The following is an 18,533-nucleotide window of genomic DNA, read 5'->3' on the forward strand; positions in this document are numbered from 1 at the left end:
ATAATAACTATAAATGTCTACATAAATATACTGTATATAATATACTAATAATACTGTATATAATAACTATAAATGTATACATAAATATACTGTATATAATATACTAATAATACGGTATATAACTATAAATGTATACATAAATATACTGTATATAATACACTAATAATACTGTATATAATAACTATAAATGTATACATAAATATACTGTATATAATACACTAATAATACTGTATATAATAACTATAAATGTATACATAAATATACTGTATATAATACACTAATAATACTGTATATAATAACTATAAATGTATACATAAATATACTGTATATAATATACTAATAATACTGTATATAACTATAAATGTATACATAAATATACTGTATATAATACACTAATAATACTGTATATAATAACTATAAATGTATACATAAATATACTGTATATAATACACTAATAATACTGTATATAATAACTATAAATGTATACATAAATATACTGTATATAATACACTAATAATACTGTATATAATAACTATAAATGTATACATAAATATACCGTATATAATACACTAATAATACTGTATATAATAACTATAAATGTATACATAAATATACCGTATATAATACACTAATAATACTGTATATAATAACTATAAATGTATACATAAATATGACGCGCCCCTGGGCCTGTGTCACGCTGCGTTGCGCACGCGGGAGCTTACCCGGAGCCGGATCTCTTGAGGGTTGTAGTCTCGTGGCGGCGACCCGGTCCGTGCCCAGGGAGTCAAACTGAGCGGCGATGTACTAGCAGTAGATGGTTGGTGACTACGCCACCCGTTGAATGCAGCTATGGAGCTGCCGCTGCAGGGCAGACCGCTGAGGCCGGTGGAAGGATGGTGCAGCGTGGATGGTATAACCCCCAACGGGAGGGGTATGGCCTCAGGGCAGCCGACGTGGATGATGGGGGTAGCAGGAACCACTCAGAGACGGTGCGGTGTAGTTCAGGGTCTTTACTGGTGACAAAGATAGACCCTCCCGGAGTACTTGCTAGTGATAGGGGCCTGGTCAGTCCTTGAGCAGATGGGATCTCCCCTGGCCAGGCGGAGTTGTAGGCCTTCCCAACTAACTGTACTCTTCTGGCTACCTTGCTAGAGGCGGGAATAAGTAGCCCACGTCCCTGAGTGTACCGTGTGGTGCTCACCCGTATGGCCGGTGACTCGGGGCCTTCTAATGGCTTCCGCTCCACGATGGCGGTGCTGGTCCCACGCGTGTGACCGTGCCTTCGGGCTTCTGGGCCAGAGGACCTGAAATCCTCTGCCGGACGGTTTCTGCTGCTGGGTAGGAGTTAGTCCCCACAGCCTCGGACTCCGGGTCCGGTAAGAAATCTTCTCAGTCAGGGCGAGCTCTGCAGCTGCCAGCCCCTGACTCGTTGTAACACTGCTCCCCACAGAGCTCCTGATGTTTCTTGCTATGCTGCTTCTCTTCTCTACTCTTGTTCTGTCTTCTTTCTCACTAACCCTGCCTCAGCCCCGGGTTTATATAGGGGAAGTCCTTCCCCTCCCAAGACTGGGCAGGAGGTGTGGCATGCACAGGATCCCTGACCAAAGGACCTCCCACCTGCTCTCAGACGTAATATCTCTATCACTGTGGCAACCAGACCCCTGGGGTGTCACATTCCCCCCTAGTGAAATTTAGTACTCCGGGACTAAACATATTTTTTTTTTTTTTTTTTAGAAAAACATAACAAGGTATAACAATAACAATACAATAAGAAAAACACATAAGATGGTTACGGCGTGTCCGCAACCGGGTGCAGTTTTGAAAAGCAAGGTGTCCATTTCACCAAAACAGGGAGACGTAACCAGGTAGGGGCCTGTCCTGCCCCGAGTCCTTAACAGTCTTTAGTCCATCCTGGGTTACGCTCCAACTATGTACAAGGATTCCCGGTAAATCCACCAAGGACTCCTAAAAAGAACTAGAAACACAAAATTATACACAAGCAACTATAAACAAGTAAACATTATAAGATAGCTTAAACATTTAGATCCTCCAACGTGCGGGTAGCTGGCCTCTAGTGGCCCTAGTGGACCTACGGAGCTGACTGTCTGGCCCTGAACTACAGGGTGTAGGAGCTGTCAAGGGTAAACTGGGCAGCTGTCTATGGGCCCTCTGGCTCACTAGGGGTATGGCAGGCTCACTATAAGCAGAGGGTCGATTTTCCGGGTCTGCTTGTGTAGAGTCTTCTGCCTCCTGGACCGGCTGTTCTTCCAGCTCTACCGGTTGCTCCGTAGGTTCTTGGGATGATGGTTGGAGGAAGGTGAGTACGGGTACCACAACTGCACCATTGACTTGAGTCCAAGACCGAGGGAAGTCCCCGAGCACGGTACTAACCATATCTTCTCTTTCCTCTACGGGTCGATGGTCTTCTTGTTCCTCTTCAGGGTTCCTCAGTTGTTCGGGACACTTCTTCAGGTGGTCCCGGGATACAATGGCTGTGGTTTCCCCTCCGTCTTTACTGATGGTACAGACCTTCGGGTTTTCGTGGCTGGAGGGCAGTACGGTGTACGGGTCCTTCTCCCACTGGTCGTCCAACTTGTGGAGCCGTCTCTTCCTCTTCAAGACCTGCTCTCCGGGTACCAGGGGAACAGCGGGAGCATACTGGTTGTAAGTTTTCTCTTGTCTTTCCCTAGCCTGACAGAGACTTCGCTCCACGCTCTCCTGTACTCTCCGGTACTGCTGCTGCCTCTCTGTGTCCCAGTCTGTTTCTGGTGAAGTGTCCTCGGGTGTCAGGACTCCCATTTCCAGGTCAACAGGTAACTTACCAGGTCTTGCCCTCATTAGGTAAGCCGGGGTACAGTTGGTGGAACCTACCGGGATGTGGTTGTATAGGTCCACCAGATCGGGTAACTTTTCAGGCCACAGACTGCGTTCTTCCAGGGGCAACGTTTTTAGAAGATCCATTACCACCTGGTTCATTTTTTCACAAAGTCCATTAGTCTGCGGATGGTAGGGTGTCGTCCTTATCTTCCGGCAGCCATACAGATTGCAGAATTCCTGGAAGACCTCCGCTTCAAAGGCAGGTCCCTGGTCCGTCAGCACTTGGTCCGGGTACCCGTGTGGACGGCAAAAGTGCTGCTGGAAGGCTCTAGCTGCTGTTTGAGCCGTTAAGTCCTTGACGGGGACGACAACCAGAAATCGGGAGTAATGATCCACGATGGTTAACGCGTAGACGTAGCCACTTCTGCTTGGGGTCAGTTTTACATGATCCAAGGCTACCAGTTCCAACGGTTGCCGGGTGACGATGGACTGCAGGGGAGTCTTCTGGCTGGCGCGGTCCTTCCTTCTCAGGTTGCACGGGCCACAGTCTCTGCACCACTTCTCAATGGTTCCCCTCATGCCTACCCAGTGGAATCGCTCGCGCAGCAGGAACTCCAGCTTCTTCCACCCGAAGTGTCCAGCTCCGTCGTGGTATGCCTCCATCACCATGGCTGCGTCTCTTCGTGGCACCACTACTTGCCAGAGTAATTCATGCGTCCGGGAGTTAACCATTCTGCGGCACAACTTCCCTTTGTAAAGGAACAGTCGACTCTTCTCTGCCCATAGTTGTTTGGCTTCCTCCGGAGCGTCTGGTTCAAGGCGAGCCTCCGGCCGAGTCAGCATCTCCTTCACCAGTCGGACGGCAGGGTCGCTGTCTTGCGTTTCCGCCCAGTTGTAGTGAGGTAAGGGGTTCAACGTAGCAGCCTGCTTACTCCTTACCCGGTGGGAATACTGGATAGTCCCATGACGGTGGAACGCAGGGAGTTCAATCTCTTCCAGTCCCTCCGGATCTTCTCCTTCGTCCGGCAGGTTGGGCATCCTGGACAGGGCGTCCGCGTTAGTATTGGAGCGCCCTGCCCGGTATTTGATTATGAACTCGTAGTTGGACAGACGGGCCATCCACCTCTGCTCCAGGGCACCGAGTCTTGCCGTGTCCAGGTGTGTCAACGGGTTGTTATCCGTGTACACGGTGAACCGGGAAGAAGCAAGGTAATGCTTAAAGCGCTCAGTGACTGCCCATACCACGGCCAGGAACTCTAGCTTAAATGAGCTATAATTCTCGGGGTTCCTTTCGGTGGGTCGCAGTTTTCGGCTGGCGTAGGCGATTACTCGTTCTTTCCCCTGCTGGATCTGGGACAGTACGGCTCCTAGCCCGATGTTACTGGCGTCGGTGTAGAGGATGAAGGGCTGGCTATAATCCGGGTACGCCAAGATTTCATCCCCCGTGAGGGCCATCTTCAGCTGGCGGAAGGACTCTTCTTCTAGCTCTTCCCATTTGAAGGGCGGCTTCTGGTTCTTGGCCTTCCGGGACTGGCCTATCAGGAGGTCCTGCATAGGCGCTGCCTTTTTGGTGAAACCGGGAATAAACCTTCGGTAGTAGCCTACCAACCCGAGGAACTGCCGCACTTCTTTTACGCTGGAGGGGCTTGGCCATCCCTTAATTGCGGTGATCTTATCGGGGTCGGGAGCCACTCCGTCAGCGCTCACCACGTGTCCCAGGTACTGCACCTTTGGTTTCAGGAGGTGACACTTGGAGGGTTTCACCTTTAGGCCGTAACTCGCCAGAGCTTCGAACACCTCCGCCAGGTGTTTCAGGTGGTCCTCATAAGTTTTGGAGTATACGATGACATCGTCCAGGTACAACAGGACCGTCTCGAAGTTTCTGTGGCCCAGACAGCACTCCATTAATCGTTGGAAGGTTCCTGGGGCGTTGCAGAGTCCGAACGGCATGCAGGTGAACTCGCTAAGTCCCATAGGGGTTGTGAATGCGGTCTTCTCCCGGTCCGCCTCTGCTACAGGAACCTGCCAGTACCCGCTAGTGAGATCCAAGGTAGAGAAGAAGTTAGCAGACCTTAAAGCAGCCAATGACTCCTCTATCCTTGGTAAGGGGTACGCATCCTTGTGTGTGATACGGTTGATTTTCCGGTAATCTACACACATCCTCATGGTGTTGTCTTTCTTTTTGACTAAAACTAGCGGGGCTGCCCAGGGGCTTCAGCTATCCCGGATTACCCCAGCCTCCTTCATGTCTCTAAGCATCCCCTTGGCGTGTTGGTAATGTGCAGGGGGTACGGGTCGATACCTCTCTTTTATGGGAGGATGATCTCCCGTGGGGATGCGGTGTTCTACCCCCTTGACTCGCCCGAAGTCTAACGGGTGTTTACTAAACACTCTCTCATACTCTTGAACCACCCGGTAGACTCCCTGTTTCTGGTGGGAGGGAGTGGAGTCAGTTCCCAAGTGTAGTTGCTGACACCAATCCTCCATTACTTTCTTAGAGCCGTTACCTTCCTCCGGGTGAGATGGAGGCAAGGGTTCCACAGACTGTATAGAGTTTTGGTTGATGGTATATAATTTTGCTAGCGTGGCATACCGGGGCAGGTACACTTCCCTCTCCCCGATATTGATTATGCGAACGGGCACCCTCCCATGGCGTACATTGACCACCCCCCGTGCTGTCAAAATGGTGGGCCTACTGTCTGAGTAAACTGGTTCTACCATTGCCTGGTAATCTCTACCTCTCAGACCAATAGCTGCCCGGCACCAAATCATCATTTCACTTTTTGGGGGCATGGCAATAGGGAAAGGGTCACACATTCTTACGCTACCAATCTCACCGCCGGAGAGTTCCACCTGTTGCCGTCGCATCAGTGCCCGGATCTCTTTCTGGAGCACTCGCTGCTCGCCGGAGCTGGCGTTCTTGGCAACCTGCTGTAGAAGGAAAATCACCTCTGCAAGACAATTTTCAATTACATTAGTTCCTAGAGTTATTTTTGGGTGGCTCTCATGTTTGTCAATGTCTACAATGATCAGTCCCTGTGCTGCCAGTTCGACTCTACCGATTTTGATGGTCACCTCTTTAAATCCGATCTGTGGCACGGGCTGGCCATTGCTGGCGATGATACTCAAGTCGTCGTCGGGGTAGCGGGTAATATCCGAGTCATTCCAGTACTGCTTAAAGAGCACGTACGGGATGGTGGTGACCTGTGACCCGGTGTCCAGTAGGGCACTCATGGGAATGCCATCCAGTACCACAGGCAAGACTGGACGTCCTCCCACATATCTGTCGCGCCAGTTCGATGGGCCTGGTGATCTTTTTCCTGGGGGTTGGCCCTCTACCCCAGGTTGTGCCCGTTTAAAGAACAGTACCTTTCCATATGTCCGGGTTGATTGCAGCGGCGGCAGATGGGTCGTCCGTCCTCGCTGTATCGGTCACTGGGTCTTCCTCTGGCCGGTGGGGTCCTCCTTGGTCGACGCCACGGGATGTCCTCCGGTCCGGATGCCAGCTGGATCTTCCCTGGGGTGGAAACCTGTAAAGACTGCACAGTTCGGGTTAGCGCAGCAACGCTCTTAGCTAGCTCTTGGACCTGATGGCGTAGGTCTGGAGCCGGGTCATTGTCCAAAGCCTGCGCATCAGCTCCCACAGGCCCTGCGGACAAGGGCGCCGCCTCCTGGTGGTAAGTGATAGCTGGGCGCCTGTGGGTCACAACGCCACCCGGTGCCGGTTCTCGGAGCACCCGGATGGCTCTGTCCTTGAACTGTGCAAAGTCCAGATGGGGATCCTGTAAGGCCATTGCCCGCAACTGGGTTCGGTGGGCATTGCAATATAAACCCTCTATAAATTGTTCAGTCAACAGCCTGTCCTCGTTTCCCACCCCATCAGGGTCGGTCTGCTTTATGGCCCTCAGGGCCTCTTGTAGGTTTAGTGCATAGTCCCTTATACTCTCATGCGCTCGCTGCTTGCACCCGTAGAATCTAAGCTTAATCTCGGCTGAGGTGCGGGTATCAAAGGTGTCCTTCAGCCGGGTTAGTATCCCTGCGACAGTCTTCCTCCCAGGTGGCCAGGATTTTACTTCCCTTTTGTCTGCCCCAGTTAGTTGGGCCACCAGGATGCTCACTTTTTGCTCTTCTGTGAGGGGGTACACCTGGAAGAGGCTATCCAGCTTTTCTCTAAAGTCATGCAGGGTATGTGACTCCCCTGAGTACTGGGGTAGCCAAGCTGCTCCCGGGATATAGGGCATGGTGAAGGGCATAACTGCAGCAGCGGTGGCGCTGGCGGGGGTTGAGGCAGTAAAGCTCTCCTCCGTATCCGACATCTTCCTCCCCCCTAGTGGACCGTGGCCTACCTTGCGATGATCCTGTTCCGTAGGCCGCGGCTCCGCAGTGGATCGTCAGGGTTGAGGACCTTCCGTCGCGCTCCGGTGACGTCGGCGTCTGCTGGGCTCCTTCCAGGACCTTACGCAACGTCCGGACGTGAGGCGGGGCTTCAGTTCTCGCGCGCTTTCGGAGTCCACGCCCCTCTTCTTCCCGCGCGGCGTCCTCAAGATGGCGTCCAATGGCGGGAAAACTCCACGGATGGCGGGAAGAAGGTCGAAGATGGCGCCGGATGGCGGGAAAACTTCGCGGATGGCGGGAAGAAGGTAGAAGATGGCGCCGGATGGCGGGAAACCTCCACGGATAGCGGGAATCTTCACCACTGGTAAGTTTGAACAGTCTTTGCTTTTCAGGCACGCAGTACCCGGTGGTTGCGGGCACGAAATCCTGCCGACTACGCCAAAGTTGACGCGCCCCTGGGCCTGTGTCGCGCTGCGTTGCGCACGCGGGAGCTTACCCGGAGCCGGATCTCTTGAGGGTTGTAGTCTCGTAGCGGCGACCCGGTCCGTGCCCAGGGAGTCAAACTGAGCGGCGATGTACTAGCAGTAGATGGTTGGTGACTACGCCACCCGTTGAATGCAGCTATGGAGCTGCCGCTGCAGGGCAGACCGCTGAGGCCGGTGGAAGGATGGTGCAGCGTGGATGGTATAACCCCCAACGGGAGGGGTATGGCCTCAGGGCAGCCGACGTGGATGATGGGGGTAGCAGGAACCACTCAGAGACGGTGCGGTGTAGTTCAGGGTCTTTACTGGTGACAAAGATAGACCCTCCCGGAGTACTTGCTAGTGATAGGGGCCTGGTCAGTCCTTGAGCAGATGGGATCTCCCCTGGCCAGGCGGAGTTGTAGGCCTTCCCAACTAACTGTACTCTTCTGGCTACCTTGCTAGAGGCGGGAATAAGTAGCCCACGTCCCTGAGTGTACCGTGTGGTGCTCACCCGTATGGCCGGTGACTCGGGGCCTTCTAATGGCTTCCGCTCCACGATGGCGGTGCTGGTCCCACGCGTGTGACCGTGCCTTCGGGCTTCTGGGCCAGAGGACCTGAAATCCTCTGCCGGACGGTTTCTGCTGCTGGGTAGGAGTTAGTCCCCACAGCCTCGGACTCCGGGTCCGGTAAGAAATCTTCTCAGTCAGGGCGAGCTCTGCAGCTGCCAGCCCCTGACTCGTTGTAACACTGCTCCCCACAGAGCTCCTGATGTTTCTTGCTATGCTGCTTCTCTTCTCTACTGTCTTCTTTCTCACTAACCCTGCCTCAGCCCCGGGTTTATATAGGGGAAGTCCTTCCCCTCCCAAGACTGGGTAGGAGGTGTGGCATGCACAGGATCCCTGACCAAAGGACCTCCCACCTGCTCTCAGACGTAATATCTCTATCACTGTGGCAACCAGACCCCTGGGGTGTCACAAATATACTGTATATAACACACTAATAATACTGTATATAACTATAAATGTATACATAAATATACTGTAAATAATACACTAATAATACTGTATATAACTATAAATGTATACATAAATGTATACATAGATATACTGTAATATAATACACTAATAATACTGTATATAATAACTATAAATGTATACATAAATATACTGTATAAAATACACAAATAATACTGTATATAACTATAAATGTATACATAAATATACTGTATATAGTACACTAATAATACTGTATATAATAACTATAAATATATACATAGATATACTGTATATAATACACAAATAATACTGTATATAACTATAAATGTATACATAAATATACTGTATATAATACACTAATAATACTGTATATAATAACTATAAATATATACATAAATATACTGTATATAATACACAAATAATATTGTATATAACTATAAATGTATACATAAATATACTGTATATAATACACTAATAATACTGTATATAATAACTATAAATGTATACATAGATATACTGTAATATAATACACTAATAATACTGTATATAATAACTATAAATGTATACATAAATATACTGTATATAATACACAAATAATACTGTATATAACTATAAATGTATACATAAATATACTGTATATAATACACAAATAATACTGTATATAACTATAAATGTATACATAAATATACTGTATATAATACACTAATAATACTATATATAATAACTATAAATGTATACATAAATATACTGTATATAATGCACTAATAATACTATATATAATAACTATAAATGTATACATAAATATACTGTATATAATACACTAATAATACTATATATAATAACTATAAATGTATACATAAATATACTGTATATAATGCACTAATAATACTATATATAATAACTATAAATGTATACATAAATATACTGTATATAATACACTAATAATACTGTATATAACTATAAATGTATTCATAAATATACTGTACATAATACACTAATAATACTGTATATAATAACTATAAATGTATACATAAATATACTGTATATAATACACTAATAATACTGTATATAATAACAATAAATGTATACATAAAAATACTGTATATAATACACTAATACTATATATAATTACTATAAATGTATAAATAAATATACTGTACATAATACACTAATAATACTGTATATAATAACTATAAATGTATACATAGATATACTGTATATAATACACTAATAATACTGTATATAATAACTATAAATGTATACACAGATATACTGTATATAATACACTAATAATACTGTATATAATAACTATCAATGTATACATAAATATACTGTATATAATATACTAATAATACTGTATATAATAACTATAAATGTATACATAAATATACTGTATATAATACACTAATAATACTGTATATAATAACTATAAATGTATACATAGATATACTGTATATAATACACTAATAATACTGTATATAATAACTATAAATGTATACATAAATATACTGTATATAATACACTAATAATACTGTATATAATAACTATAAATGTATACATAGATATACTGTATATAATACACTAATAATACTGTATATAATAACTATAAATGTATACATAAATATACTGTATATAATACACTAATAATACTGTATATAACTATCAATGTATACATAAATATACCGTATATAATACAATAATAATACTGTATATAATAACTATAAATGTATACATAAATATACTGTATATAATATACTAATAATACTGTATATAATAACTATAAATGTATCCATAGATATACTGTATATAATACACTAATAATACTGTATATAATAACTATAAATGTATACATAAATATACCGTATATAATACACTAATAATACTGTATATAATAACTATAAATGTATCCATAGATATACTGTATATAATACACTAATAATACTGTATATAATAACTATAAATGTATACATAAATATACCGTATATAATACACTAATAATACTGTATATAATAACTATAAATGTATACATAGATATACTGTATATAATACACTAATAATACTGTATATAATAACTATAAATGTATCCATAGATATACTGTATATAATACACTAATAATACTGTATATAATAACTATAAATGTATACATAGATATACTGTATATAATACACCAATAATACTGTATATAATAACTATAAATGTATACATAAATATACCGTATATAATACACTAATAATACTGTACATAATAACTATAAATGTATACATAAATATACCGTATATAATACGCCAATAATACTGTATATAATAACTATAAATGTATACATAGATATACTGTATATAATACACTAATAATACTGTATATAACTATCAATGTATACATAAATATACCGTATATAATACACTAATAATACTGTACATAATAACTATAAATGTATCCATAGATATACTGTATATAATACACTAATAATACTGTATATAATAACTATAAATGTATACATAGATATACTGTATATAATACACCAATAATACTGTATATAATAACTATAAATGTATACATAAATATACCGTATATAATACACTAATAATACTGTATATAATAACTATAAATGTATACATAAATATACTGTATATAATATACTAATAATACTATATATAATAACTATAAATGTATACATAAATATACTGTATATAATACACTAATAATACTGTATATAATAACTATAAATGTATACATAGATATACTGTATATAATGCACTAATAATACTGTATATAATAACTATAAATGTATACATAGATATACTGTATATAATGCACTAATAATACTGTATATAATAACTATAAATGTATACATAGATATACTGTATATAATGCACTAATAATACTGTATATAATAACTATAAATGTATACATAAATATACTGTATATAATACACTAATAATACTATATATAACTATAAATGTCTACATAAATATACTGTATATAATACACTAATAATACTGTATATAATAACTATAAATGTCTACATAAATATACTGTATATAATACACTAATAATACTGTATATAATAACTATAAATGTCTACATAAATATACTGTATATAATACACTAATAATACTGTATATAACTATCAATGTATACATAAATATACCGTATATAATACACTAATAATACTGTATATAATAACTATAAATGTATCCATAGATATACTGTATATAATACACTAATAATACTGTACATAATAACTATAAATGTATACATAGATATACTGTATATAATACACTAATAATACTGTATATAATAACTATAAATGTATACATAAATATACTGTATATAATACACTAATAATACTGTATATAATAACTATAAATGTATGCATAGATATACTGTAATATAATACACTATTAATACTGTATATAATAACTATAAATGTATACATAAATATACTGTATATAATACACTAATAATACTGTATATAATAACTATAAATGTATACATAGATATACTGTATATAATACACTAATAATACTGTATATAACTATCAATGTATACATAAATATACTGTATATAATATACTAATAATACTGTATATAATAACTATAAATGTATACATAAATATACTGTATATAATACACTAATAATACTGTATATAACTATCAATGTATACATAAATATACTGTATATAATACACTAATAATACTGTATATAATAACTATAAATGTATACATAAATATACTGTATATAATACACTAATAATTCTGTATATAATAACTATAAATGTATACATAGATATACTGTATATAATACACTAATAATACTATATATAATAACTATAAATGTATACATAAATATACTGTATATAATACACTAATAATACTGTATATAATAACTATAAATGTATGCATAGATATACTGTATATAATACACTAATAATACTGTATATAATAACTATAAATGTATACATAAATATACTGTATATAATACACTAATAATACTGTATATAATAACTATAAATGTAAACATAAACATACTGTATATAATACACTAATAATACTGTATATAATAACTATAAATGTATACATAACTATACTGTATATAACACACTAATAATACTGTATATAATAACTATAAATGTATACATAACTATACTGTATATAACACACCAATAATACTGTATATAATAACTATAAATGTATACATAAATATACTGTATATAATACACTAATAATACTGTATATAATAACTATAAATGTCTACATAAATATACTGTATATAATACACTAATAATACTGTATATAATAACTATAAATGTATACATAAATATACTGTATGTAATATACTAATAATACTGTATATAATAACTATAAATGTATACATAAATATACTGTATATAATACACTAATAATACTGTATATAATAACTATAAATGTATACATAAATATACTGTATATAATACACTAATAATACTGTATATAATAACTATAAATGTATACATAAATATACTGTATATAATGCACTAATAATACTGTATATAATAACTATAAATGTATACATACATAAACTGTATATAATACACTAATAATACTGTATATAATAACTATAAATGTATACATAAATATACTGTATATAATACACTAATAATACTGTATATAATAGCTATAAATGTATGCATAAATATACTGTATATAATACACTAATCATACTGTATATAATAACTATAAATGTATACATAAATATACTGTATATAATACACTAATAATACTGTATATAATAGCTATAAATGTATGCATAAATATACTGTATATAATACACTAATAATACTGTATATAATAACTATAAATGTATACATACATAAACTGTATATAATACACTAATAATACTGTATATAATAACTATAAATGTATACATAAATATAATGTATATAATGCACTAATAATACTGTATATAATAGCTATAAATGTATGCATAAATATACTGTATATAATGCACTAATAATACTGTATATAATAACTATAAATGTATACATACATAAACTGTATATAATGCACTAATAATACTGTATATAATAACTATAAATGTATACATAAATATACTGTATATAATACACTAATAATACTGTATATAATAGCTATAAATGTATGCATAAATATACTGTATATAATACACTAATAATACTGTATATAATGACTATAAATGTATACATAAATATACTGTATATAATACACTAATAATACTGTATATAATAACTATCAATGTATACATAAATATACTGTATATAATACACTAATAATACTGTATATAATAACTATAAATGTATACATAAATATACTGTATATAATACGCCAATAATACTGTATATAATAACTATAAATGTATACATAAATATACTGTATATAATACCCTAATAATACTGTATATAATGACTATAAATGTATACATAAATATACTGTATATAATACACTAATAATACTGTATATAATGACTATAAATGTATACATAGATATACCGTATATAATACACCAATAATACTGTATATAATAACTATAAATGTATACATAAATATACCGTATATAATACACGAATAATACTGTATATAATAACTATAAATGTATACATAGATATACCGTATATAATACACGAATAATACTGTATATAATAACTATAAATGTATACATAGATATACTTTATATAATACACTAATAATACTGTATATAATAACTATAAATGTATACATAAATATACCGTATATAATACACTAATAATACTGTATATAATAACTATAAATGTATACATAAATATACCGTATATAATACACTAATAATACTGTATATAATAACTATAAATGTATACATAAATATACCGTATATAATACCCTAATAATACTGTATATAATAACTATAAATGTATACATAAATATACGGTATATAATACACTAATAATACTGTATATAATAACTATAAATGTATACATAAATATACGGTATATAATACACTAATAATACTGTATATAATAACTATAAATGTATACATAAATATACCGTATATAATACACTAATAATACTGTATATAATAACTATAAATGTCTACATAAATATACCGTATATAATACACTAATAATACTGTATATAATAACTATAAATGTCTACATAAATATACCGTATATAATACACTAATAATACTGTATATAATAACTATAAATGTCTACATAAATATACCGTATATAATACACTAATAATACTGTATATAATAACTATAAATGTCTACATAAATATACCGTATATAATACACTAATAATACTGTATATAATAACTATAAATGTCTACATAAATATACCGTATATAATACACTAATAATACTGTATATAATAACTATAAATGTCTACATAAATATACCGTATATAATACACTAATAATACTGTATATAATAACTATAAATGTCTACATAAATATACCGTATATAATACACTAATAATACTGTATATAATAACTATAAATGTATACATAAATATACCGTATATAATACACTAATAATACTGTATATAATAACTATAAATGTATACATAAATATACCGTATATAATACACTAATAATACTGTATATAATAACTATAAATGTATACATAAATATACCGTATATAATACCCTAATAATACTGTATATAATAACTATAAATGTATACATAAATATACCGTATATAATACACTAATAATACTGTATATAATAACTATAAATGTATACATAAATATACCGTATATAATACTCTAATAATACTGTATATAATAACTATAAATGTATACATAAATATACCGTATATAATACACTAATAACACTGTATATAATAACTATAAATGTATACATAAATATACCGTATATAATACACTAATAACACTGTATATAATAACTATAAATGTATACATAAATATACCGTATATAATACACTAATAATACTGTATATAATAACTATAAATGTATACATAAATATACCGTATATAATACACTAATAATACTATATATAATAACTATAAATGTATACATAGATATACCGTATATAATGCACTAATAATACTGTATATAACTATAAATGTATACATAAATATACTGTATATAATACACTAATAATACTGTATATAATAACTATAAATGTCTACATAAATATACTGTATATAATACACTAATAATACTGTATATAATAACTATAAATGTATGCATAGATATACCGTATATAATGCACTAATAATACTGTATATAACTATAAATGTATACATAAATATACTGTATATAATACACTAATAATACTGTATATAATAACTATAAATGTATACATAAATATACTGTATATAATACACTAATAATACTGTATATAATAACTATAAATGTCTACATAAATATACTGTATATAATACACTAATAATACTGTATATAATAACTATAAATGTATACATAGATATACTGTATATAATACACTAATAATTCTGTATATAATAACTATAAATGTCTACATAAATATACTGTATATAACACACTAATAATACTGTATATAATAACTATAAATGTATACATAGATATACCGTATATAATACACTAATAATACTGTATATAATAATTATAAATGTATACATAAATATACTGTATATAATACACTAATAATACTGTATATAATAACTATAAATGTATACATAAATATACTGTATATAATACACTAATAATACTGTATATAATAACTATAAATGTATACATAGATATACTGTATATAATACACTAATAATACTGCTGTTGCGCCGGTGTCTCCGCTGTTGCATTCTGGTATCAGCTCGTCCTTATAGACAGTGCAGGGGGCAGAGACCTGAACAACCTCCATCCGGGCACCGCTGACTCCACACTGGAGGAGACTCTGACAGGAGCAGCCGCGACCAACAGGGGCCAGAACAAGGAGGAGGAGTCTGCAGCACTGAGGGGAGGAGCTGGGGAACGTCATCATTGTCACATGACCGGAACCTCATCACAGCTCCTTCACCACTTCTCTCCTGAGCTCCTCCCTCTGATCACATGGCGGTGACGTCACCACAGGTCCTTCACCACTTCCCTCCTGAGCTCCGACCACTGATCACATGGCGGTGACGTCACCACAGGTCCTCCAGCTCTCAGCGCAGCAGCTCCGTCCTGGTTGTGTGCAGCTCTTGCTCTCTGTTATCAGCCGGCAGGACGAGATCCCTCCAGCTGATCCAGTGTTCATCCCTCCTTCTCCTGAATGACCCCGAGGATGGACGAGGACGAGACCACCAGAAGATTATTACACTTCACCCTGGAGATCATCTCCCTGCTGAGCGGAGAGGTAACTCCTCTACATTTCTATCAGCTTTATTGTGTTATGTAACAAGTCCGACATCGGGAAGAGGAAATCCAGAAGAGGAAGAGAAGGATTCTTTACTGTAAGAGCAGTGATTGTGTGCAGCTCTCTGCCAGGAGGAGTTGTCATGGGGATTCCCTATAAGAGCTGTAGAGGGGCCTGGATGTCTGTCCTGAGTGTAATAATATTCCAGGTTATGGCCCCAGATTACTGGAGACGGTTATTGATCCCGGGATTTCTACTGATTGTCAGATCTGGAGTCAGGAAGGAATTCTTCTCCCTAAGTGTCTCTCTCCATACACAGGATTACACAATAGTGAGGAAGACACCGGGGGAGGGGGTGACTCCCATCATCCATCTCCAGGAGTCAGGAGGGCGGAGCCCGGACCCCATCACAGAGCCTCCCCCGCACCCCCCGATACATGAGAGGAAGAGGAAGAAGATCCTAGAGCTCAGCAACAAGATGATTGAGCTGCTGAGCGGAGAGGTGACTGCTGGGACATTATACAGGGCAGCACTGGAGGATTCTGGGTGATGAGCGGAGAGGTGACTGCTGGGACATTATACAGGACGGCACTGAAGGATTCTGGGTGATGACTGGAGAGGTGACTGCTGGGACATTATACAGGACGGCACTGGAGGATTCTAGGTGATGAGCGGAGAGGTGACTGCTGGGACATTATACAGGACAGCACTGGAGGATTCTGGGTGATGACTGGAGAGGTGACTGCTGGGGCATTATACAGGATGGCACTGGAGGATTCTGGGTGATGACCGGAGAGGTGACTGCTGGGACATTATACAGGATGGCACTGGAGGATTCTGGGTGATGACCGGAGAGGTGACTGCTGGGACATTATACAGGACAGCACTGGAGGATTCTGGGTGATGACTGGAGAGGTGACTGCTGGGGCATTATACAGGACAGCACTGGAGGATTCTGGGTGATGAGCGGAGAGGTGACTGCTGGGACATTATACAGGACAGCACTGGAGGATTCTGGGTGATAAGTGGAGAGGTGACTGCTGGGACATTATACAGGACAGCACTGGAGGATTCTGGGTGATGAACAGAGTGGTGACTGCTGGGACATTATACAGGACAGCACTGGAGGATTCTGGGTGATAAGCAGAGAGGTGACTGCTGGGACATTATACAGGACAGCACTGGAGGATTCTGGGTGATGAGCAGAGTGGTGACTGCTGGGATATTATACAGGACAGCACTGGATGATTCTGGGTGATGAGCGGAGAGAGGTGGCTGCTGGGACATTATACAGGACAGCACTGAAGGATTCTGGGTGATGAGCGGAGAGGTGACTGCTGGGACATTATACAGGACAGCACTGGAGGATTCTGGGTGATGAGCGGAGAGGTGACTGCTGGGACATTATACACGACGGCACTGAAGGATTCTGGGTGATGACTGGAGAGGTGACTGCTGGGACATTATACAGGACGGCACTGGAGGATTCTAGGTGATGAGCGGAGAGGTGACTGCTGGGACATTATACAGGATGGCACTGGAGGGTTCTGGGTGATGACCGGAGAGGTGACTGCTGGGACATTATACAGGACAGC

Source organism: Phyllobates terribilis, unplaced genomic scaffold (genome assembly GCF_046119375.1).
Source record: "Phyllobates terribilis strain yellow unplaced genomic scaffold, ASM4611937v1 Scaffold_1__5_contigs__length_1240528914, whole genome shotgun sequence".
Taxonomy (NCBI): domain Eukaryota; kingdom Metazoa; phylum Chordata; class Amphibia; order Anura; family Dendrobatidae; genus Phyllobates; species Phyllobates terribilis.